We start from the raw sequence: 8,852 nt of genomic DNA, 5'->3' as shown, positions 1-8,852 counted from the left end.
TATGTATAGTTTAACTGGTATTCATATTAAGAACAAGCATAGCAAAAGCTGCAACAGCTAAATTGCTCTGAGCTGGATATCCTCCATCTGCCCCTCCTGATCCATTCTCCGGTCTTCTCTCTGCACCAGATATCTGATTTGTATGGACTACATCAGGCATCTGGCAAACTGTGACTGATTACATAAATAAAGTTTTATTGAAGCACAGTTACGCTCATTGTTTACATGGCTGTTTTCAAGAGACCCTCTGACTTGAAAGCCTGAAATATTTACTATCTGACTCTATAGAAAACAAACCCTGAATTCTGGACTATCTCTTGCCTTCTAAATTCTCCTTGGGTTGGTCAATGGGACAAAGAGCTAGAGACTGAAGAGAGGGAAAAGAGTTGCTTCTATGCAAGAAGTCCTTGGGCTAGGGGTCCCCCTGCAAAGCTCTCAGCACTCCTAAGACAGCTTTCTCTTTCTCACTCTCTTCTGCTGGGTCAGATCACTTCTCACCTTCATCCCTTCCCACACAGGGGTGGTAACAGCCCTGCACTCTCTCTTGTGGTCATCCAATGTCTTCTGTACATCTTTGCAAATTGTTCTTTCATTGAATGCTCCTCAAATTACTCTAAACTGTGTAAACCATATATTTTCCAGTGGGACCCTGGCTGATAATTTGTTAACTACTCAATTGCTCGCCAGACACTGTCTTAACAGCTTAATATCCGTTAGATGATTTAAACCTGACAAAACAGCTCCGATAGAAGGATATAATTATTATCATTCTCTTTTTACAGATGAGGCAGCTTATATTCAAGTTTGGAGGCTTTACAAAGTTTACACAGCTGAAAGGTAGCAAACTTGACACTTGAATTCGCAGATATTGATTACAGAGCCCCCAGAGCTGAAGATCTTAATAGTTATTTCAGTCATTTTCATCACATTATGGTTTTCTTGACAATACTTATTCAGCTGATGCTCAACATTAGAATACTTTTCTTATTTATGACTTCATTTAATCATATCACAACAGTAGATCTAAAATTATTTCATATTGCAGGTAGATAAATTGAAGCTAATATAAATTAAATCATTTTCTCAAGGATTCTACACGATAAAATTTAATACAGTCAAGTTTCAGGCCTTTAGGTCTCACATTATATATATAACTATACAGTCATCCTTTTTCAAAGCATCTACTTTTGATTCATTTAATTTTTTTATTGTTGAAAGTGTTATAGATGTCCCCCTTTTTTCCCATTGGCCCCCTCCCACTTCCCTCCTGCCTTCCCTAGCCTAGTGTCCATGTAGATTGGTTGTGCATATGTGCATATAAGTTCTTTGGTTTATCTCTCTCTTCCCCTCCCAACCCCCATCCCTCAGTTTTGTCAGTCTGTTTCTATTTCTGTGATTCTGATTCTGAATCTCTTTTGGTCGACAGGTTATTTTCATTATGTTCCACAAATAAGTGAGATCATTTTGAATAATACTTAGACTTGTTTTTGCTATAAAAATTTTATGTGTGTGTGTATATATGCACGCACACATACACACACACACATATACTGTACTCATATCATTATATACTTATACTGTACTCATATCATTATATACTTATACTCTATTTATCCTAAGAGGTTATCATCTGTGTAGAGTAATGTGGTGAAATGTGGTATATGTTATATGTATGAGATAGGAAGGTGGGGCATTGGGAGCAAAGAGTTAATAAATAGGTTGAATTAAGTTTTCCATGTGACTTGGGAATTGTTAGCTTTTTTTTTCTGATCCTAGAGCATTACAAGTTAATTAATTTGAACCAAATTTAAAAAGTAGAGATGGTGATCACTTCAGCAGCACATATACTAAAATTGGAACACAGAGAAGGTTAGCGTGGCCCCTGACAAGAAAGAAAAAAACAAACAAGGAGTAGAGATGAAGTGCTTTCCCATGCTGCTGCGATTTGATTGGTGAGAAGCAATGTTTCAGCCAAGTTACCAACGAACCTCTGTCTAACGCTTGGCTTCCTATAGTTCACCTCATCCCAAGCCAAGAGTCTGGCAAAGAGCTGCTGGAGACACTCAGATTTCGCATTCCACGTTTAATTGGCTTTCTGAAAAGATAAACAGGTAGCAAACATTAAAAAGGTGCTAGGTACTTCCTCCAGCCCTAAGGCAGGAAGAACTATGGTTGTAATAAATGCTCCTCCCGTCGGTCTATGGAAAATATTTTTGTTGCCAGTTTCCTGTCATGCACACAAATGCTCCTAATTGCCTCTCCCACATTCAGAGAATGTATATTTTAGGAAAATGTGTCTAAAAACAAAGGTGCACATGTCTTATTTGTTTTGCTCAGTCTACAGAGGTTTCTTAAACAAAAAAAAAAACTATCTTGAAATAGGAACTCAGGGTATATGGTGTGCGTGTATGTGTACCTATGTGTGCTTAAATTCCTTGTCTTTGATGATTATCCTCCAATCAGATCTTCGTTTCCTGGGTTTTGGGTACAGTAGGGTAAAAAGAAATCTGATTGGAGCTGTCGACTGCAGGGATGACATTGTCCTGTCCAACAGCAGGATAGTCAGCTTGCTGTGTGTCCACACCAGTAGTCAATGGGGAAGACATCTTTGTGTGTTAGTTTAAGTCCTAGAACGCATCAGTTCAATCACCAGAGAGCTTTGATCTCAAAGTTTTATCTCCCACATGTCTCAGGAGCAAATAAATGTTGATAGTGGGTTCTGAGAAAGTCAGGAAGATTATGCTCTAGTCCCAAAGGAGGACTCTTCTTTCCGAGACTTATAAAACATACCACATTTATTTCTATTTCTATTGGGTTTATATATTTCCAGTGGCATCTGACCATTGGTCTGTCAAACATTAAGTCCAAGAGACTATCTGCCTGCTAGCTGATCGGTCAGATGGAACTACAGGTAGTTACCCTCAGCTTGTGACTAGTTGGTTGGAGCATAATCCCATCTTATAAACTGAAAGGTTGCAGATTTGATTCCCAGTCAGGATACATACCTAGGTTGAGGGTTCGATCCCTAGTTGGGGCATGTTCAGAAGGCTACCAATCGCTGTCCTCTCTTACACTGATCTCTCTCTCTGTCTCTCTCTCCCTTCCCTTCTCTCTAAAATCAATCAGATCCTTGAGTGAGGATTAAAAAAGCAAAATACAGGTAGCTCGTGTTTCCTCCTGGTGCAGGAGGCTCAGTCCCTGGAGGAAGCATTCTCAATATGGTTGGCAGAACGGACACAGGCTATTGGAGAATCTGGGTCACTGGGTCCCAATATGTTTAGGACAAATGCTGGTATTCTACAGGCTATACTGAAATCCCTTACTTGAAATCTCTTAATGTTAACATTTCTCCAATTTCCAAAAAAATATCAAAAGTGACAAAGTGGCAAAAGCGCTTATGTTTCACGGGAAAGGCTAGGGATGGCTAATTTCTTTTGACAGCTTATTTGTGCGTACATATTTATAAGAGTTACCTTTTTATCTGTGTTAATTATATCATCTGGAGTTCCGGTCAGAAGGTTTCCTTTTAGGCCTATCAGCTGCATTAAGGAGGAGTTTTGAGGGAAGCAGTTTCTCCACTCTGGGGTAGAGCAATGCAGACCTTTTCTGTCAAGCAGGTGTCTCTGGAGCTAGATCTGAAAGGATTAATAGGATTTTGACAATCAGAGAGAAGGGTGACCAGTAGCAGTCAAGGATGGGAGGGGAGACTGCACATGTCATATATGGAAGTCGGCTCAGGCTGAAATGACCAGAATAGAAGGCTCACTGGAGGTGGTAGGGAGATAATAAAGAAAAGTTTGCTAATTGTTACGCAATAAATCTTTTCTTGATTTTGAATCTTATTTCTGCTATCAGGTTTAGCTGTCTGCCCCCTGACATTAAGGCATATGTAAACCTTTTAATACCTTTGCTGAGTGACTCTCAAAATACTCTCCAGTAATATAAGAACCAAGTGCAATTTGGGGTGATGGCCCTGTCAGTTCTCTGGGCCTTGGGACTATGCTAGCTGGTGTCCTAACCACGGGATAAAATTTCCAGCCAATACAGTAGTCCCCCTTTTTTGCATGGGTTCTCTTTCCATAGTTTCAATGACTTGTGGTCAACTACAGTCAACTATGGCCTGAAAATATTAAATGAAAACTTCCAGAAATAAACAATTCATAAGATTAAAATTGCATGCCATTCTGAGTAGCATGATGGAATCTTGCACCCTCCTGCTCCCTCCTACTCGGGACATGAATTGTTCCTTTGTCCAGTGAATCCACCCTGTGTACACTATCTATGCATTAGTCACTTATCTGCAGCCTTGGTTATCAGATTAACTGTCGTGGTATCCCAGTGCTTGTGTTAAGTCACCCTTATCTGACTTAATAATGACCCCAAAGCACAATGGTAGTTAGTGATGCTGGCAATTCAGAAATGCCAAAGAGAAGCAGGAAAATGCTTCAAGTGAAACGTTGTGCATATATGAAAAAACAGTATACATTGGGTTTGGTTCTATCTGCAGTTTCAAGCATCCACTGGAGGTCTTGGAAAGTATCCTTGACAGGTAAGGGGTACTACTGTATTGCCAGTACACTGGACCAACTATGCTGACTTTCCCTTAGTAAATTATACTCCAACCATATTGAACTTCTCACACTTTGTAAAATTTATTGTCCATTGAGTAGACTTTCCAGATTTTGTTCTTTTATCCTAGAACACTCCTCGCTCCCTGCTTCTGTCCTCCAGAACCACTCTTATGAACCTCTAAGTCCCAGAGGAAGTATCATTTCTTCTGGAAAGCCATCAGCAACCCCCTGCATGCTGCACCTGATCCATTCGGCTGTCACTGACTTATTTCTTTCTTGTTTCTTCTAATTGATTATAAGTTTTGCGAGGGTAGGAACTCTGTGCAGTTTATCAGTATACATCCTGAGCTCAAAATACACATGACAAACATTTACCACTAAAGAATATATTGTGCAATGGGAGAAATGTGTCAAATAGACCTTGGTGTTTGCATTGGTACCCTGACTGCCTCCTTCCGACTCCCGCACTCCCAACCTGGGTGCGCTGATTCAGCAAGGCCTAATTTATGAGCAGAAAGTTGCTTGCCTGTGGGATGAGGCTAAGTAGAAGTATCTACCAAATTTTAGATGCCTGATTATTTCCCTTTCTCTACTGTAGGTATTTGTTTCAAAATATGGGCTCATCCAACAGCCTTTTTTCTTTATTGTACATTGCAACAGCCTTTGTAATAGTTTTCTCATCTGACCGTGAAGTCTGTCTATTGCTTCTACACCAGCTTTGTTGAGCTTATCTTCTCAGATACAGAGTCACACCTCAGTGAGCTGGCATGATTCAGGCTCCTCAAAAATAGTCCTGAACCCACAAGGCTATCTTTTCGTTCAAACCACTCTGCAATTCTTTGATAAGGACCAGTTGTTAGCTAGTTTGTCATTGTGGTTGCTAATTGATGATTTCATGAGTTCTTTCTTCACCTGGCATGTTTCATTTGGATACCTAGCAAGAGACCTTGCCATTGGCCCTTAATTCACCCTTTGCCACTGGAACTGCACTTGAAATAAAATCACTGCTCTGTCCTCATACGCTCTTTGGTCTTGCCTCATTGCCGTTATCTAGCCACTTCGGGTACTTTTACATGTGTTTCTCACTAGACACTCAGTCTAAAAAAGAAACTTTCTTCAGTAGTGGGTTGGGGAGGAGCTCGGCTATTTTGTTAGAATTTCTAAGCCAGATTTTAATTTAATGTATATTTTAGGCAGACTGATTCTCAGTGGGAATTAATATCTCAACAATGAAGCGTTAAGAGCTTAGGCCTTGAAGTCGGCCAGGCCTACAATATTATCTATGTCCCTTTGGAGAAATAACTCCTTCTGTCCAGGCCTCAGTATTTCTATATTTAAAATAAAGATGCTTATAATAGCCCCTATCATATATGGGTGCCATAGTTATAAAGGCAATAATGCCTGTTCACCTTTTAGCCTAATCCCTGGCACAGATTAAATAAATAGTACAGGTATTACTTTATTATTATTATTATTATTATTATTATTATTATTATTACTGTTCAGCCACCTTGAAATGCTATGATGGAATGGCACAGTCTCTAATTTGAAGTTCCTAGTCTGGCAGTAGATCCTGAAAACTATTTTGATGATGAAAGTATCTGTAATATTAGAGCTTATACAGCAGCCATGACCAAAAAAAGAACCAGTGTATGGGTATTGATTAACTGCTCAAGGGCAAAGACAACACAGAGTCTATAGTGACTCCTTGAGTCCCCTGGAGAATCCTGGGATTCACCAATAATGACCTTACTCATACTTGGGTCCAAAGCCCACCCTGTGTAACACCTTGCCTTTATGAGACAACATTGAGAAAACTTTAACCCTTTGACATTTATCTAATGAAATCAAAGGACCAGATGCCATCTTCAGTGGGTTGTACTTATTTTTGTTTGTATGTCTCTGAATAGAGGACATGTACTATTGATTTTCAACCGGCAGTTATGCAACAACTTCTGAAGCCTGACCTTGGATTTTCTGGTTTGCACCTGAGAAAGTTCCTTGGCCTTTTCATCAGCACATGACTCTATTCAGGCTCGGAGAGGAGGGGGATGCAGAGGAGGTGAAGCCAGCTTCAAAGATCTGTGATTAGTTAATAGCTTTTTAAACATTTCCTTCTTAACAAGGCAGATAAGAGGAGAGACTTCTAATTAGCTGGAACTGTGGAATAACACAGCTGTAGAGAACCTTTGTCCAAGCCCTAATTTTACAGAGGAGTAATCTTAGGCCCAGAAGGATGGATCACTGATAGAGATGAGCCAGGTCTGCAAATCAGCTGTTCAGACTTAAGGGTTGGTTATTGTCAATTTGAAATCTGATATTCTCTCAAGTCTCTAAGGTATAGCATCACTGGACTATGTTAATGTAAGACTATTGACCAGTAGCTTTCATAGATCAGTGGTTAAGAACATGGGCATTGGCATCAAGCAAACCTGGGTTCCAGTCTTGGTTCTACCAATTTGAAGCCACATGAGCTTTGGACTTAATCCCACTCAACTTAATTTTCTTCATCTGTAAAGAGGTTAATCATAGTTTGTATCTCTTTTTACTTTTGTGACCATTAAATGACGTAATTAAGATTAATAATTGAATACAGTGCCTACCACAAACAAATACTAATAAATAGTACTTAAACTTATTGTTTGTTTCAATCAACAATCATTATTACAAGTATCGGAAAACTATCCAAACTTGTTTGAGCGAAAAATAAATGTATTAAAAGATATTGTGCCAGTGATCCCACTTCTAGGAATATATCCTAAGAAGCCTGAAACACCAGTCAGAAAGAATAGATGCATCCCTATGTTCATAGCAGCCCTGTTTACAATAGCTAAGACTTAGAAGCAGCCCAAGCGTCTGTCAGTAGATAAATGGATAAAAAAGCTGTGGTACATATACACAATGGAGTACTATGCAGCTGTAAGAAAGATCTCTTATCCTTTGAGATGACATGGAGGAATCTGGAGAGTATTATGCTAAGTGAAATAAGCCAATCAGAGAAAGGCAAGTATCACTATCACATGATCTCACTTATTTGTGGAATAAAACGAACAAAATAAGCTGACAAACAAAATATATCCAGAGACATGGAAGTAGGGAACAGACTGATAAATCTCAGAAGAAAAGGGGCCAGGGGATAGGACGAGATAAACCAAAGAACTGATACGCATATATGCATAACCAATGGACACAGACAACAGTGTGATGAAGGGCGTGGAGCCGGAAGGAGGGTGTCAATGGGGAAAAAAGGAGGGACATCTGTAATACTTTCAACAATAAAGATAATTTTTCAAAAAAATAAAGGATATTATGTAGCTCATTGGGTTCCTAGAAAGATGAGAGGACTAATTTGGAGGCTAGGCAGTAGGAACAATGTACAAAATCATGTTCCAGAATTGGTGCAGTGGAAATACTGGGAATTGGCCCTAAAATTTGCATAGCTACCCCCATGGATGCTGAACTCTGGAGGCCACTTCTGGACCCTCTGCCCTGTTTCCACCAGGATGTGGATGTACTTGGGCCACCCTCAGCAAGGCTGTTTCTGCGTGGGGCCTGCTTTTTTTCATAGCACTAGCTTTTGAAAATTGTGTTTTACTGTTGTGAAATATATATGACAAAAATTTTAATGTTTTTAATTGTACAGTTTTGTGGCATAAAGTACATTCACATTGTTGTGGATTACTAGATATCGATTCAATGTAATTTGATATGAAGGTGTGTTTTTGGTGGAAGCTTCTATATCTGGTCTCTATAAAGGGGCTTGGGGCCTCATGGGTACCGAATCCCATGAATGTAGGAAGCATGTTCAAAGACTTGGTGCATCTAAATTAAAGAAAAATATCTATAATTCACCCCTTTGGGGCCCAATATAAATTTCAAACTAGAACAGCAGCAACAAATATTTCTTTGCTCGACATAATGCAATTGTCCTGTAGTCAAAATAATATGCTCATTGCTGCTTCCTTAAAAAGTAGGAAAGTGTAGTATTTATGGAAGGTGTCTCATTAGGAGGTAGTTCAATTCCACGTTGTAGCTGATCAGCCTGTTGTGAAAGGACCTCTCCCATGACTTCAGTAACCGATCAATTCAAAGGTAATTGAGATACCTTTGGGAAATTATTTCCATGTGAAGTTGAACCCATCCTTTGACCAGGGTCCCTTCAACACTGTGATTAAGAGGAGGCTTTTGGAGCCAGGGATGCTCTGGAAAAACCCCAGCTCCTTTATATTCTTGCTTTTTGACCCTGGACAACTGGCTGACCTTTCTTTGCCACCTCGATTT

The 8,852-nt window shown here is 39.6% G+C and overlaps 1 non-coding gene across 1 annotated transcript; it reads left to right on the top strand.

Moving 5' to 3' along the window:
- The first annotated feature begins 1,823 nt into the window (after positions 1–1,823).
- On the top strand, positions 1,824–1,929 carry LOC118629131. Its single transcript, XR_004959377.1, has one exon. It is a non-coding gene; the product is annotated as a U6 spliceosomal RNA (small nuclear RNA).
- The last annotated feature ends 6,923 nt before the right edge of the window (positions 1,930–8,852 follow it).

Source organism: Molossus molossus, unplaced genomic scaffold (genome assembly GCF_014108415.1).
Source record: "Molossus molossus isolate mMolMol1 unplaced genomic scaffold, mMolMol1.p scaffold_m16_p_13, whole genome shotgun sequence".
Lineage (NCBI taxonomy): Eukaryota > Metazoa > Chordata > Mammalia > Chiroptera > Molossidae > Molossus > Molossus molossus.
This window is presented reverse-complemented; position numbering and strand designations above follow the sequence as displayed.